We start from the raw sequence: 18,344 nt of genomic DNA, 5'->3' as shown, positions 1-18,344 counted from the left end.
AATGGGACCTGTTTCCTAAATAATATGAGCTAAGAACCATAAAATATATACCTGAGTCTAAACATTGCCATAAACCCCAAAAATTAAACTTTTCAAATAATTCTGAGTGGTACTGTGTATATGCAAAAAATAGAACAGTCTGTTATGTATACGGTGATTATCGTGGTTAATAAATAAACAAGAACGTAACGACACGACAGCAGTTTCTATAAATCTTCGCGAAACCGCATGTTGCTGCTGAGATCAAACGAACCCTACTTAATCTCGAGGGAAAAGCCTGTACATCGAGCGTACTCTTCGGATGCTAGACATTGCACTATCTGATTTCCATCACTTCCGGTCAATGCAGCATAGCCTCCCTCTTACCCTCTTCCGAAATCAAGCGGAAGTCAAGAAATGGGTCGAAAACTTTATCGCCTCAAAGGACGAAGCTTTTTTCGCTATTTTTTTACCTGAGAGATAACAAAAATAGTAAATTCCGAAGGCAAATACTTTAATTGAAATTATTATACCGTTCCTTTTATATTAATGAATTTACTCATATTTTCCGAAAAATCTATGAGAACATATTTATACACCTAATAAGTGTTTTGCAGGTGTGTAGGAAATTAGGTATTAACTAAAATTTCGTACCAGAAAATGCCGTTCGGATAAATGGGGTTCTACAGTAGAAGCGGAAGAAGCAGTAATGACTTGTTTGAACTTACACAGAGGATTAAGATCTTATTTGGACACTGACACGCGTCTTTTTAACACTTTACATCAATTATGTTTTACCCCGAAGCCAGCCTCACGGAATCGAAACTCACTGCGACAAGCCAACGAATAGACATTGCGTGGAGGCGAATGAATCACCGTGGATTATCGCATTCAAAATTCGTTTACGCCACCTCTTCCCGGGGCACGAGACGCCTCGTAGGTAATTTTATAAAGAGATTCAATTGGCTTTACATCAGACGAGTGAAATATGAGTCTGTACCTCGTGAAATAAGAGCCGATTGGATTGAAAGAGTATCTTCAGGTACGTCTCCACAGGTGTTCGCAAACAGTATACAGGATGAGGCACTAACTATTGCCACCTAGAATAACTTCGAAAGTATGACAGTAGTAGAAAAGTTTTCGAAACGAAAGTTGCATGGGACAACGGCAGCTGTTATATGACGTTAGCTTTTTGTTGCTAGGTGGAGTCGCTTCAGAGATTTGAAGGTCAACTTTGTTTTTCTAGATAGAATACTATGTTTTGGTACTTATTTTCTGATAGCGGCTATCGAGACGAATCCAGTGATGTGCAACATTAAGGTCTTTGAAGGTCAACGAAGGTCATTTAAGGCAAATGTGAAATGAACTTACATTTACAGAAAGTGTTCAAAGTGATTACCATTGGTATCAATGCAATGCTGCAATCTCCTTATCACGGATTGGGTACTATTTCTTATCACTTCGGCACTTATCGAATCACATACTCTAACAATTCTCTCTCGCATATCGTGCATAAGTTCCAACTACGTCTGAAGATCGATTCCTTGTGTTTTTTCGATGAAAATGATACAAAAAATAACACAATTCGGATTATAATTAAGGAAATTACACGAATAATTAATTTGCATAATGTAAAGTTAACTTCGTTACAAATAGTCTGATTTACGTGATATTTGATATAATTTTAATCAGGAGAACGCCAAGAAACCATAAGTGTCACTTCTATATCGATATGGGGTTATTCCGCACAAAGTCTGATACTTTTTGGCGTGACATTTCGAATTTTGTTTAAACTTGGATATGTTATACCTAAGTAGTCTTCAATGACACATAAACATATCTCGAAGAATTTCTTACAATTTTTTAAATTCTTGATTTTACAGATGTTTAAAATATAGTTTCAACTGTTTCTCAATTCATCGCAACTGTTGATCTAACAAACTGATCAAAGTAAGCTTTATAGTTTTTAAGTTTTTAAAGTTATTAAATTTTACAAAAAAGATTAAAAAATTTGAAAGAAATTTAGAAGAAGAAATGGGTTAGAAGTAATTTAAATCTGAAATTAGTACGCTATAAGAATTTGTTTAATTACATTAACACGGAAAAACCGATCCCAAATTGACGTCGTACGCCTCTGAACGATGGTCGAGCACAATTTTTACAAACCAGGGGAATCGAGTGACAGAATTAGGCTACCGAAACACGTAAACTTTAGGGTCGGTCAGGTTCATGGCTAACGCTATATCTTTGAATCTATACTGCTGACCGTTATAAAGAAGCAGATATGCTAATAATATAATGTTTATACTAGTGTTACGTTCTAAGCGTATTTTCCGCCACGCTTCGAGCAATGAATTGTTTTATTGCACCTAGTAATACTAAACTGTCTGGTACACAAAATCAACCACCAGAGTGGATTGTTTATCCTTATTTAATTAGAATTTAACGCCCGATGAGTGCATCAAACAGTGATCCGAGAGAAGCGAACATCAGGAGGAACTTGGTTGAAAGGGAGTCGATATTCTGACGAGATTTTAATAGGTATGAAGAACACACGGTGCCTCCCTTGAGGATCATACCCTATTGAAAAGAGAATGATGTATTTACCTCGAGTTGAAAAAGGTGCTTGTCATTTAGATCCCAGTCGATGTTACAACGGCCGGCGCCGGTTCTTTCATTGCGGACAGTCATCGACGACCTACCTTCCTTGTTACTTTCTAATTAACGAGCCTGTCAATGGCTGGGGTAGAATATAGTATACGCGCGGAGACAAGGACAGCATAAAATCGACATGGAAAGTCTCTTGAAGAAAGAAAAAAGGAAAGTCCGACGCTATTAAAATTCATACAGTATCATATTTACCTGACGTATTAATTATCAATTTACTTTTTCTAAACTCTTTCAAGTTGAACCAGTGTATCATCAACTGAGATGTTTCAGTTTACGGAATAATGTTTATAATTTTTGAAGCAAATGCATCAAGGATAGTTTTAGTAATATCTAGATTTCAAAAAAAAAGTGGGTGAAGTTTAGGAATTAAAACTTTATTTATTTTCGGTAGCCAGATTGTACGATTATCATTTTCTGAGAAAGAGTTTATAATTATATTTTTGGAGAAAGAAAATATTGATGTTTCTACACGCAATATCATATTCATGCGACATATTGATTATTATCAGTAGATTTCAGGTATTTATGCAGCTAAAACACATACAGTATTCACAACTATGAAGACACTATATGTATATTTGTATATATTCTGTATAATTTTAATACATGTACCTATTGTTTTCATAGTTATATTCTTCCGAGTCTCCAAAACTGTCTTTTCAGGTCATGATACAATATTAATCGTTGAAGAGGAAAGTGATTGCGCATTTTGGCCGTGAACGAGACCCTTTACAAGGCTATCCTGCACCTCGAATGTGCGGTTCGATCGTCACATGCATATAGATCGCTGGTGCTTTCATCGAGTACACAAGTCGCAAATAAATATGTATGGGACCGTGTGCATCGAGATTATTCCTTACTACCTCGTTTCCTTCTATACATCGGATAGTCGCGATTTTCTTTTCGTACACGTTAGTTGATAAATTCTATGTAAATTTTAATTTTGATTTGCATTCATCGCTGGACAATCCAATAAATGTTAAAATTATTAATATTATTGTGGCGCATAGTATTAATTAATCTTATTACTTCTAGGAAATAACGATTCACTTTTTTTCAATGGTATAAAAACTTTATTGACACTGCTCAATATTTCCATGTTCCTCTAAATTACTATTTTTATGCTGCCTAAACACTATTGTTCGCAATTCTCCAACACGTGGCGTCATTTTCTTCGAGCCAGAGGGAATTCAAGTTAAACTACGTTGACAACCTGCTAAAAAATTGTAGTTAACTACTGGTCCAAGAAATGATACTTTTTAATATACATGATACAGTAGCAAAAAATTACAATTTTATTAATTAGAAAGAAAGTATTCTAAAAACAAATAGTACAGGATATTTACAATAATGTAACGGTCACTATACGTACTAATTCCAATGTAATAAATAGATGGAGGGGATAAGAATACTGAGGGGATAAGAATGTAAGAAAAACTATAAAATACAAGACATTTTATTATTGCTTACTTTATAATGGGTTGTAAAGGAGTTGTGTAAAAAATTTTCGAACAGCTACAGCCTGAAACAAAAACTTTGTTCAATATTATGAAATAAACAATTTTCATGAAACAAATTACTTCCGTTCGTTGTCATGTTTTTTCATAGATATAACTTATGAATTTATGCTACCTTTTCAATGTTCATAATTGGCTGCCAACTTCTTACGCCATTTTTCACTGTGCCAAAGGTTAGGGAAATATTTGTAATTTACACTACACCGTTATTTTCTTTAAAAAACACAGAAGCATTATTGATACATCTATTGTTAACAAAATCTTACAAACTGCTATCAAAACTCGAGTAACAGCAAATGCAATACTGAATTCTGTAAATACGTACAAAGTATGTATATCCCGAATTTTCTCATTCTTGTTCTGTCATTTTCATTGGGTCATATAGAATACATTTTTACTATAATTTGATCTCATACGGAAGTTCTTTTTTATTAAATTATGATATCAGTTACTAGATTTATAAAATTTAAATTGCCTCATTTAGAGTACAAGCAACCCTTAAAATCGTAATAACGTTATAAATAGCATAGTCCAAGTAATTTATTCGCTGGTCGATTCCTTTCTAGAATCAATTCAGTAACTTCAATTAACGAAAAATTTAAATGAGTCGTGTTCCCCGAGTTTTACTTGTTTCATCTACTTTTTCCGTATTCGAGGTACTAGGTGCTTAAAGTATGCCCATTACCTTTTGCATGTTTCGATTGAAAAGTCAAAGCTAACAGCTTTAATCGTTTGAAGTAAGAAGAATTGTTACCACGACCTAGATTCGCCGAGCTCCAAATCCTGCTAATGACAAGAGAATATTATTTTTGACATTCTTTTGGCACGATTCTGGTTTTCTGACTTCCCTGGTTGAATTTCAATCGATTGCAAGGAAAACGAGTCCCGAATTCCACTCCAACATTAAAATAGTAAGCAGAATGAAGATTATTTGGTATTAGATACTCTGCTAAGCCATTACGTTGAAAACGAGACCTAAATAAATTTTCTGTTAGTTATATGTATAATGCGTCATATATTCAGTGCAAATGGATCCCATTTTGGATAAGATTTAAATGGGAAATACTAATTGTTTAATCACGAATTATACGAATTATCTGTTTTCGAACACCCTATAAATAGATATAGTGTATATGAGTGTGTAAAACGTAATGAAATTGAAGTCTTAGTGGAGATTGAATAAATTTTTTTAGTTTATTTTAAGTTTTTCAAAATATTTAGTGACAATATAAAGTAAATATAAGTCTATATAAACATTCAATTTGGAATATAATAACAAGTTTTTGGTTGTAACAACGTTTCTGACGCCTGTAAGGCGATATTTAAATGTTGGCAAACTTTGGATGGGCCAATGTTGTATTATCGTTGTAAATTTCATGTTATTTAACCAACGGTAATAATTGTTGGCTCAACGTTGGCTGTCTGTTGACAAAATGTCATAACTTTTCGTCGTTGACCCTATGTTGGGAATTTGTATGCAAAAACACTAACCATATCCCAACGAACTCCCAACCGTTGGCCACCGTTGGACAACCATCAATGCTACTAGGGTAGTATTGCTAATTTTGCAAAACAAATTCATGAACATTTTTTTTTTTTCATGAAATTGAATTCTTCTCCAACGAATCTTTTCCAAGGGTCACGACTTCTTCAGCAACCCAATGTCAATTACCACTACTTATTTATTTGAAAAATACTGTGTCGAATAAATTCTATAGAACTCTACTACTATGTCACAAATGCTATTACATCAAAAATGACTTCCGAATCCATCATTCCTCGCTGTCTTCGCCAGAAGTCTCTGTTAAAAGCACGGTGCCCGGGATACGAGATTCACGCGACACATCGGAGCCGCGTTCTTCATCATCTTTCACAATCATAACTCACGGTTAACATCGTTTTTCGTCCAAATTACTCGCATCTGCGAACCACCTGGTCGTCTGTGGCTCGGATATATATTTATCAGTCGCGACGATTCGATACAGTCACGTGTACACCCACGAGCAAACTCAGCTTCCACTAGGGGAAAAAGTGGTGTTGTTAAAATGAGCCTCGAGTCTTGAGCTTTAACAGGTCGAGTCGCGGTTCAAACCCTAAAGGCTCGAACCCTCAAGGTTCGAAGCTTGAGTCGTGAAAGTACGAGTTTTTAACGCTCGAGCCTTTCAGCTTGAAGGCTTCGAGTCGTATAAATTGTATGTAGTGAAGTAATGTACAGACCTTGAGTTTTCGAAGCCTTAAAACTTAACCTAAAAGTTTTTAGTTTTTAACTCTAATATTACACGAATCTCAAGCTTTTAAAGCTTTAAGGAGGAATAATCCAAAAACGTCCAGAAAAGCGTGGCTTTTGTAAATTAGTTCTGCAACACCCAAACCTTATTAAACTATTACTAATAGGGTGATCAAATATATATTTTGGACAATACGTTAAATTTTCTTTTATTACAAAATACCTATGTATACTTGAGCAAGATATACGAGTCATAGGATGTTACGCGTCGAACAAAATAGTTTCTCAATTTGTTCACGGTTCATTGATCTGAGAGACAAAGTTGGGACATTTTTTTCGTTATTCACGTGATATTCGACTTAATATTTTAGTAGAATATTTTCGAAAAATTATACTTTCAAAGTATATATAAGAAACTTAATTTTTTCCAATTGTCACTGTGTTATTTCACATTAAGTCTGAAGCTTTAAGGTTCAACCCTCTAGAACCCTTAAGTGTTAAAAAATGGAATTTAACACTAAATCTATAATATTATACTTTATACAGTTTTTAAAAAATGCAGCCATGACTGCAGACACATGATAGATTGATACCAAGAAAGGGAAATGAAAAATGAAACAAAATAACCATTGAATAGTAGACGAAATGAAACATTGCTAAAAATTTGTCTGTAATGTTCAAAATATAGTATCATCTGATCGACTGAAAACATACTCTTACGCCATGGGAGTCATAGATGACCGGCAGCAAGATCAATGTACTGCGCATGATAAGTTTGCACAATACATATAATCATATTGTGTAATATATTATTATATGATTCTAATGGGCAATCACTCTTTGGCGCTAAAGACAAAACCAGCAGAAACACGCTCGGCAGTGAACGTGTTAGCCTCGAGCTTCGAGACCCGAGCTGTAAAGCTCAAGTTTCGAGCCTCGACGACTCGAGCCCTGAAGCTCGCTCGAGCCTCGAGTCGCGAGCTTCATATGATTTTAGCCTTAATGACTCAGTCTTTAAGGCTAAGCTTTGTAGCTTCAAAGACTCGAGCTTTATACAACACTAGGAAAAAGTAACGTAGGGGTAAGCGCCCCCTACCGCTTGATAAATTTATTTCAAATACTGAAATAAATGTTAAACCGAATATTAATTTGGCATAAATTTCAGTAACTCCAAGACCAAATGGTAAGAGCTCCTTCCCTTACATCACTTTTTCCCCTAGTGGTAGCCGAGTTTGCTCGTGAGGGTACAGATCGGTAGGACGTTCTCCATTATTTCATGGCGCATGCGCGACACATGGCACGAGCAATCAAGTATTCCGTGAGGATCTTACGAACAGGTAGAAAACACCGGTGGCGTGTCTTCGGGCGACAAAATCTCGGAGGACGATCTGCATCGCAATGTGAGAGAAATGGAACAACGGACACAAGCAGGTGCGCGCACCACACCGCTTGGGAAATCGCGACACATTTTCTCCCCCCTCTCCCACTGTTTCGTCGTATAATTATACGACGGAACACCGAAACTTCGTTCTATAATACGGAATTTGACGTCCGCAACCTTAGATATGTTTTGTACGCCTAGCTGACCGAGCGACGCCGACGTGTGAAAGACCTAAAAGGAAAACATTTCGGATGTCAGTCGCTGCGTTCAGACGTATGTGTCCTGTATGCGTGCGCGTGTGTGTGGATTGTTTGTATCGACAGCTGACCGATAGGTCACCAATGAACCAAAGGCCAATGGCCCAGCAAGAAATTCAAACCAGCGATCTATCGTCAGCTCTCGATCTACAAGCAAAGTGAGACAGAGAGTATTGACAAACGCACATGTACACTCGCGAGCAAATTCGGCTTCCCTAGGGGAAAAAGTAGTGTTGGGAAAGGGCCTCTTACCATGCTTGTACCACTTGGTGTTTGGAATTACTGAAATTTATGCCAAATTAACATTCGATTTAACATTTATTTTAGTACCTTGAATAAATTTACTAAGTGGTAGAAGGCCCTTCTCTTACGTCACTTTTTCCCCTAGCGGAAGCCGAGTTTGCTGGTGGATGTACACCGACGAGCAAACTCGGCTTCCGCTAGGGGAAACAGTGAGGTAGGCGAAGGGCCTCCTACCATTTAGTTTTGGCAAATACTGAAATTTATGCCAAATTAACATTTGGTTTAACATTTATTTTAGTACCTGGAATAAATTTACTAAGTGGTAGAAGGCCCTTCTCTTACTTCACTTTTTCCCCTAGCGGAAGCCGAGTGTGCTCGCGGCTGTACACCGACGAGCAAACTCGGCTTCCGCTAGGGGAAAAAGTGAGGTAAGCGAAGGGCCTCCTACCATTTAGTTTTGGCAATTACTGAAATTTATGCCAAATTAACATTCGGTTTAACATTTATTTCAGTACCTGAAATAAATTTTGCTAAACGGTAAGAAGCTCTTTTCTTACGCCACTTTTTCCCCTAACGGAAGCCGAGTTTGCTCGTGGGTGTACATATATGTATAGAGTTATTCGCACGACGCACGACACACGATATAAAACCTGTCAATTGTGACCATATCTTACAGAAATTAAATTACATAGTACCTTCACTGAGTCATCAATTATTTTAAAATAAATTTTTTATCAGTAGCACAATATTAATTTGGCGTGCAACACGACGTCGATCATTAAAACCGACGCAACACCCACTTCTCTAGACGTTTCTGTCTTCCATTGTCGAAGGTAGCTTCGATCTCGAAAGGTGTATGTTTCAATCTGGAACGATTAAAGAGAAAGCAGTGTATGACTGAGATTCTGATTGCTTTTACACAGCACTCCGGTAACTGTTACGTCCGTCACGTTGAGAAATAAATTCCCTGGAATTCGTGAGGAATTAATTATTGCGGCATGATAATGATATAGTTAAATGAACACGTTAACTACCGTTAACTAAATTGTTAGTAAGATATTTTATGGTAAATCATATATCGAATTTTTGCCATTGTTCTGCGGTATTTTACCATAATTTATTGAAGTTTTATGAAATTTCAAAGTTGATATTTTTTAATGGGAAACCTTCTCTTATCAAGCTACCAATTCCTTACTCCTTAATTATTCAAAGATCGTATGTTACATTGTAGATAATTTTATAAAAAGTAATGTTTCCAAATTTGAATTTAATCTTTTAGATCTATTGGGTGCCAGCTGATATGGTCCTTCAAAGAAAGAATTAAAAAAATTTATTGGATTGTAGAATCGGTATCTTGATCTCTTTCATATTTTGTCTTATAAATAATTGTGGGTGAACTTCCGAAAAGCACCCACACCTGATGACCCTGACTTTGACATATGTTATCAAGGTCACTCTCTCGAGTAACCTTTGAAAGGTTTAAACCGCTAATCATTAGTTATTAAAAAGTTATTACCAAAAACAAAATTTAAAGACGTACCGTAATTTTTCCAGAAATCTCATCAGAGTCCTTGTGGTATTTGAGTAAGAAATATGAATAATTAAGAAAACTAACACTAAAAGTAAACAATTTCCAATTATTATCAACCGCGCTTTGATTCTTCGATAGAAGCAATCAGTGATTCCGAAATCATTCCGGAAAATTACAGTATTATCTCTGCGAATTATGGGTAAATTATGCGCAAAGCGGTCAGGAAACATTGTCACGTAACAAGCAGCCCGTATCGGCGCGCATGCTCGTGCGTTGTCCATCGAAAATGAAGGATTTATTATATAATTAAAGTTATAACTCATGCGTGCGATGAAGCTCTGCGCGCGCGATATATTCGTCGGGAACACAATCGAAATCCGATCGAAGTCAACTACGTCACCGACATCTGGACCTCGATAATCGCTAATTAAAAATCGCAATGGAGCTCAACCGACGTACGATCGAGGGGGAAGGACGGGAAGAAAACAAAACGCTTCCGGATTTTTTGAGAAGTGGGCCGCGAGGCGTGTTTTTTTTTTTTTATTTTTCATTGCCCAGATGCAGTTGTCAGGCGTGCGAGTGTTCTGGCAGGTGACATCCGCGAGGTTATCGTGTTATTTTTACTGGCGTTGTCGCGTACGCACACGGTGACCTCGTAAATACCCAGACCCGCGGAAAATGTACGTCACATCGAGATGTAACATGCAGGGAACGAAATGGTTAGCACAGGCCAGGCCGGTCTTCTTCCGTTTAAGACACATATCGTTCATACGTATCGTTGGTCACCTTGCGTGACTAATCAAAATTTTAAAAGCGCCCATAAAATGCCTATTTTTGGTTAAACCCTACTTCCCCGGACCAAAAATTATTGACTCTTTTCTATATCTTCTGGTAGTATTCAACGAGTAGAATCTGAAAATGCAAGTGTTAAGTTTAGGAATCCAGCGGTTCAAAAGTTATGCGTATATAAAACCAAGCATTTTTAGCGTACTTTACAGGTTAGTTTAACGCCATATTGACTTTTATACCGAATTCGTCCAATCAGTGTCACTACGTGTAAGGAGATGCAGGTGATGGCCGCCATTTTGGCGGGTTAATTCAAATGTGCTTGCAAAAAGGAATCACTTATTCAAAGCGAAATATTGATTCTGAGTTGGTTAGAGTTAGTTAATAAATAATCGTAGAAAGTCGTCTGTTGTTTTGGGGTAGCCCCTCCCCCAAACCCCCTCCCCGCCACCTGAACTAGATCAAACCTACTCAGAATCAGTATTTCGCTTTGAATAAGTGATTCCTTTTTACAAGCACATTTGAATTATCCCGCCAAAATGGCCGCCGTCACGTGATCGCTTTACAAGCAGTGACACCACTGATTGGACGAATTTGGTATAGAAGTCAATATGGCGTTAAACTAACCTGTAAAGTACGGTAAAAATGTTTGGTTTTACATACGCATAACTTTTGAACCGCTGTATTCCTAAACTTAAAACTTGCATTTTTAGATTCTACTCGTTGAATACTACCAGAAGATATAAAAAAAGTCGATAACTTTTGGTCCGGGGAAGTAAAGTTCAGCCCTATTTTTTTCTTTTATAAATTAATTGAGTAGATTATTATAGGATAAAGAAGCCATCATTAGAAATGATTAATAGTAATAATGTACTTGTTCGTATGATAGTACAATGCAAGTAATGAAAGGTATGCAACATCTACCATGTCATATGCCCTACGTGAATGTGACGTAGCGATCACGTCAAACTCGACTTCCTCTAGAGGAAAATGTGAGGTTAGCGAAAGGCCTCCTACCATTTAGTTTTGGGAGTTACTGAAATTTATGCCAAATTAACATTCGATTTAATATTTATTTCATTATCTGGAATAAATTTCTCAAGTGGTAGAAGACTTTTCTTCTACCCCGCTTTTTCCCCTAGTGGAAGCCGAGTTTGCTCTTGGGTGTACCCGCATAAGCAAACTCGGCTTTCACTAGGGGAAAAAGCGGAAAGACCTCCTACCATTTGGTCTCGAGAATTACCGAAAATGCCAAATTAACATTCGGTTTAAAGGCTCCCACAAACCAACGCGAAATATTCGTAGCGGCAGCGAATATTTCGCGACGATAGATTTTTTATAGATAAATTTTTGCGGAAATTTTTCGCATTGGTGTGAACAGTCTCATAAGATGCCATGCATTTTAATCTATTGCGAATATATCGCGTTTGTTTGTGGGAACCTTTACATTTATTTCAATACTTGAAGTGAATTTACCAAGTAAGGAGGCCCTGCTTCTACAACATTTTTTCCCCTAGCGGAAGCCGAGTTTGCACTTCAGTGTGCGAGCATCATGTCAGCCTGTGACAGACGTGAGCTGGACACGGAAGGGGTTAATAATTCCCAAAAAACTTTTCATACAAGTATAACTAGATGTTAACAATGTTAGTATTGTACGAAAAATAGAATCAATTTAGCAATCCTTTATCATGTTTTGTTTCTTTCGCTTGATGGTTGCAGTAGAGTCCACCCACAATAGCGATCCTCTTATTCTTTTGAGCAATGCAGTTTGTATTATAGATTAAACAAATGAAATTTTCTGGGCCTTATAAGACAATAGAATATCTTGAATATCTTTATTTTATGCTTTCACTAATGAAACTGTAACGAAACGTTGATTCCTCGACGCTGTTTAAACACTATTTTTGTTACAGTTTGTCATAGATTATTTTCAGTAATTTTATTCACGATAGCATTTTCTCACTTTTCTCTTGTTTCACTTTCTAATGAAAAATCACCACTTTCGAAATTCACTAACCAACATTGATCTGTTCTAACATTTACGTAAACTTCTCGAAATGCTAAATTTATGTTTTCAGCAAAGTTGACAGCAATGGTCCCAAGTTTAAACTTATATAAAGAAATTACTCGAATATTCTGATTAGTCATGACAACTGGTAAAGAGGTTCTAATATTTCTATTATAATTCAAAACACGTATATATAATTACAGCGTATTTATTATTCTTTAACCTTGGACGACTGTGTCATTTTGACCATAGTTTTAAGGAACTGAATCCGACTCTACAGCATCCGGCAATTAATTTCAATTAGTAATTCACAAAGAAATTTCGTTCAAAAATGCATTTAAAAGAAATGATCCACGGGGATCTAAACGAACTGATACCATCAAAGCCGTAACGCCTTCCGAGGATTAATATGTTTCAAAACTACAGGAGATCGGACAAAATTTTAAAAAACAAAATTTAAATTTGAAAAACGATATTTCATATACACCAACCTAATTGTGGGTGTATGTAGTGATTATACGTTTAATTGTAATATTGAAACAACACCGCGTTCTAACTGGTATACACAAGTCAAAGTTCTTCCGCGTTGCTGAGTCAACAGCGTGCATCTTCGCTTCCCCTACTTTTATTCCGGGAGATAATCCTTTAAATTTACCGAGGCCGAGAGATAAAGCACGGTTACCGGATTGCGCTTTCCTACCGGATGAAATGTTCCAACAGCGTGTTTCAAATTCGCCACTCTTATAAAATTCATACGATACCCCATTGTTTCGTATCCCCGCGCGAACTACCTTACGAATTTTTAAACTGGTCAGCCGACGCCGTTCGTCCACGCAAAATTTGTACCTGTTTTTATCCCTTGAAAAATCGTGCCAGCGTGGCGCAGTTTCCATGCATTTCGTTCCCACGACGAAGACGAACGGCCGCGCCAGCCGAATAATTCCTACTTCAAAACGTGCGAACACTCGCTACGTGGATATGCTACTTACGATTATTGAGTTCAAATTTTCGTAACACCCAGTACTTGTATTCTTACAATACGTGCATTCCTAACTTCAAACGTCTCACGCCCACAAACATTTTGCATAAGTCCAACTGTGTGCATATCAAAAAACAGCTACGTCATTTGCATCATTAATCCTAGAACCTCTTAAGGCTTGAGCCGTCATACGGAAGCGTAACGGAGTGGGGTCCTCGAATCCATACATCTTTTTATCCATTCATTCTGAAAAAGATTCTTTTTTTGAAGACAGTTTCATAATACCCTCCCTAGATATTTGAAGTACTATGTTGACATAAATATTTATAATTATGATTATGCGTAACTCTTGCGTTTAGAATAGCATGAATTTTCACTTTGTTCTGTTCTGTTCGAATGCTTGACCCTCGCACGAAAGTGTCTGATTCCATATGGACCCGAGTTTTTAATGGCTCCACTTAATTCATCAATCTATGAACCGTATTTAAGCTAGGAGCTGTTTATAAAAGTTGTTGTTATTAAGACATATAAAAAAACAGGGTATCTTCAATGATTGCATTCAGAAATAATGTTTAAAAATTAAGAAGTATTAGGGATCCAAATGGATCCAAGCACCGCTGCTGAACAAGCATTAACAAAGGTCCGCCTTCCTAGAGTTAATAGTAACTGAGGATGCTGCTTCGTTCCTTTTTAACTAATTAGACTGTTTCCTCGTTCTGTGGTTGTTCGTTATTCTTTAGAGATAAATAGATCGTAAAGGCTCTCATACACGATAAGACGGACTCAGAGACGGCCGCATGATACTTGGTAGTCTGAAAAAGAAAGAATATCGGATGTCTTTTTCTGCCCTTTCAGTCTCAAAAACCTCATCGTGTATGGCCAGCTTTAGAATCTACTTTACGTGATCACCAGTATCATAACGCGTAGTTCGTTTTCGTTTTCTTATGTACAATATTTTTCACATATGTAGGAGCGTTGGAAAAATGAGAGGTCCCAAGCGGGATTCGAACTCACGACCCCCGGGGCACCGAAAGCAGAGACTCTACTCACTGCTCCACGGAACCCTCCTATTTTCCAAAGATGTTATTTTGCTCCTTTTGTTGGGTATGGAGTTCCCGATCCCACACATATGTATAGCAATGGGGATTTCTGAATATCAAATTTAAATATGTATACAACAATAAATAATATTTTGAGAATTTTTTACAGAAAGGGAATAGTCCGAATTTAAAGTTTTCCAACTTGTGGATTTGAGGACTCCTCCCCCTCCTAGGACTCCTAGGGTTAAACACTGATGCCTGTACAAAATGAACCTTAGGTTATTCTAGCTACACATGCTTCAAGAAAGCATCCTGAACTTGCCATATACTATTACTTATCCTTATAATTCAAAACACTACACATTTTCGTATGATTAGTACAATAATACCAATTCCACTTTCAATATCAATACTAAGCCTCCTAAGATAATACTAATTCACCAGCTGTCCGATCTGTTACAGAGACTCACATCTAAGGTAGGGTCTACTAGGAGGCTCTAGCACACAGTAAGGTCCGGTCAGAAATTAAAGAAACCATAATTGAAGGGAAACAAATTGTTGAATTACTGCAAAAATACCTACATACCTATATACATATATTGTGTATCCAGATAGTCATCATTGATTTTCATACATTTGGTGTATCGTTGCACTAGTTTTTTAAAACCTGCAACCAAGAATCTTCCGCTAGAGACCAGAGTAATTTCACAGCTGCATATGTTTGTGGAGGTATATGTTTCTATCGAAACACAATCTACATAACATTTATCGACGAAGTCGTTTTGCTACATTGAACTGAAGATGCCATTCAGCTACATTTACAGCTTCCATAAATTATCAAGCACACGCGGCTGCCGCGTGATCCGTTACAAGTGTCCGATGAATGATCTCTTGGGAAAAATAATGGTTGCAAAATTTCGTACCGGCAGCGCTGATAGTTCTGCAGTCCCCGATTGACATATGGGCCACGGCGAGGAGTGCACAATCATTGCCACTTGATCGGATACTCGTCGTTGAACCCGATGGATCGAATGGTCATCACTCGCACAACTTAGTTCGTGAAAAACTCGTTGGCATCGTTCCCTTGGAAAATGGTACGCGATCGTTTCACGGGATTGACTTTCAAAAAACCCGTCTCCCTTGTATAAGAGTGTCTGTCAGCTAACTTGATCACTCGAATAATGACTTAACAATTCAACGCATCAAGGGCCACATCTTATAAGGTACGTGCTTTTTTTGTGGTTGGAGGCGTTTCAGAGATTTCAAGGTGAAATTCATTTTTTTTTAACGGAACTATCCATTTTTTGTACCATAGATTGACAGAGTATCAAATTCTGTGTAAAAATGTGTTGCCCTTCATACGTCCTAAACTTTAACTAAAAGTTGACGAGATATTTACGCAATAATGTATTGAAATCACTGTATTGAAATCGCTGTATTGAAGTTGAGGGATATCGGTTCGAGTACCTATAGCTTCCAGATAGTAAGTACGTATAAAAAATTTGACCTTGAAATCTCTGAAATGCCTCCAACCACAAAAAAAGCACCCTTGATGCCATTTAAGTTCCACGCCTCCAAATTTTCATAAAGTGTACCATTATGTTATTATTTGAGGTGATTAAGTTAGCTGAGGCACCCTGTTTTTTCCGTGACCATCAAACATTTCGAACATAATAATGCTCCAACAGTGTTGAATTATTGGATTTGCTAAGTGCTTGCTTTGAGAATTCCTTCAGTGTATTTTCAGAACCGCTGTAGTTCTCTTAACAATTTGAATACAAATACTTCGTAGATATGTATGCACATCTGGCAACTTTGATTTAATATGAGAAATCGTAAATAATGTTTTAAAAGATAGCTTCTCTTTAAAACGGATAATCACGATATTATTTGGGTACTTAATTTAAACAGAGTGTTTCTGAACTATTTAAAGGAAATTAACTGATTTAATTGAATTTATTACAGAAAGGAAAGTTGCGTTGAATAAACCGTACCCTTGCTACAAAAGTGAACTCAAAAACATGTCTCTCAAAAAATGCAAAGGACTGTCACACATCACAGTCTCACTCGGAACAATAAGTGACATGATTACTCTCTGTCAGCCAACTTATGAAACTAAAATGTTACACATTTGAAGATTTTGTCGAACAGTGTTTCAACAACTTTCTCATAATGAAAACCCGAAAAACACGTTTCTCGAGTTGTGCAACTTTTGTAGCAGGGGTGCGATATGTAGATTCATTAGTTATCCGTTCGCGAGATAATCTTTTTTAAATTCGTTATGTTACAAATTGTGCAAGTGCTTTTACAAATTATAATCACGATAGGCAACTTCAGAAATGATGTTTTAGCGTTGAACTTTGTCGAATATGCACATATTGAACTTACCAACTAAACAATTCAATGTCTTGAAAACAATTGGCTTACTGACTCTTCTATTTCTGTTAACCAATTTAATTAAATATTTACGATTTTACCAATATTTGAGAAAATCTTTTTTATCTCTAGTGAGGATAAGGAGTCTCAAAAACTACTTACTTTTAATAAAAGGGAACATTCAGGAAAAGTAGAGATTTCTTAGCTAGTAGTAAATTTGAAATAATTAAGAATTCATGAACTTTCTCATACCAAATCAACACTTGTATATGAATAAACTTGTAACTGCTACATAGTAATTAATTAATTTGTTACTTAATATTTTCAAATAATTATTATTATCTATATGTTACAGTAGATTAAAATGCGACATTCGTTTACGTCAAGATACATATAAGATAGAACTGAAATCTAAAAATTAAATGTCAATCTACGAAAAGTGCTGCTTCATTTAGAAAAACATATATTGTTATTGTTCAGACAAAAAGCATACAAAGTTAACTGTTTTTCCGCTACTTATCAGTTGACGTTCTAAATCTTCTCGATATTTTAGTAGCAACTCTCGAAGTCTTCGTGCAGAAACATCTCCAAGTGGATCCGAATTGGCTATCGTAGAAAAGTCACTAATTTCGAATAACATCCTGGCGTTTCTTTTTTGAATAACGGGCGCTGTCTTCTTTTTGGTGGAAACAAATCTGATCCGAAATGGTTTCCATTAAACGAAAAACGTGACGCAGGGTGCTCGGTCGCATTGTATGCAGGCACAGCAACCACCGGAGGCCACGAGTTATCGCGCTTGAACTGCATTCAGAGCGTTTCCTGCCGCGGCTGGTAGAGGGTGAAGACGCGGGGTAAAAAGTAGCAGAGAGGTCTTTGACGTCGATGCATTATTTATCACGATGTATGACAAGCATTTTCATGTTAATAGCGTACCTCGAGGTCATTACGCCCCTGTAACGATATAACAGCGTAAGACCTGTGCAGTAGAAAGGAAGAAAGGAAGAGAGGAAAACTCACAGCACGTTTAGGTTATGTTCGATTCAGTAAGTTCGAAAAGTATCTAGTTAGGGGGCATTGTAAGAATTCACTATGAATATACGGACCAGCGCATTGCATGAATATACGACCCCCGGATATAAATTACTTGAAATATAAAATGAAAAATATTTGTGATTGTATGTTACTTATAAACTGCGGAAGTTTATGCAAATTTTGAACCATGTACTAGACTCTTGTCTGATAATCGATTTTATTAAAACTTTTATTTTTATGCGTTTTTGATGTTGAGCAGTGATGGGTACGTAAAATACGCATGATATAATACAAGTATACATATATGTGTACATGTAT

Source organism: Dufourea novaeangliae, unplaced genomic scaffold (assembly GCF_001272555.1).
Source record: "Dufourea novaeangliae isolate 0120121106 unplaced genomic scaffold, ASM127255v1 scaffold188, whole genome shotgun sequence".
NCBI classification, from domain to species: domain Eukaryota; kingdom Metazoa; phylum Arthropoda; class Insecta; order Hymenoptera; family Halictidae; genus Dufourea; species Dufourea novaeangliae.
This window is presented reverse-complemented; position numbering follows the sequence as displayed.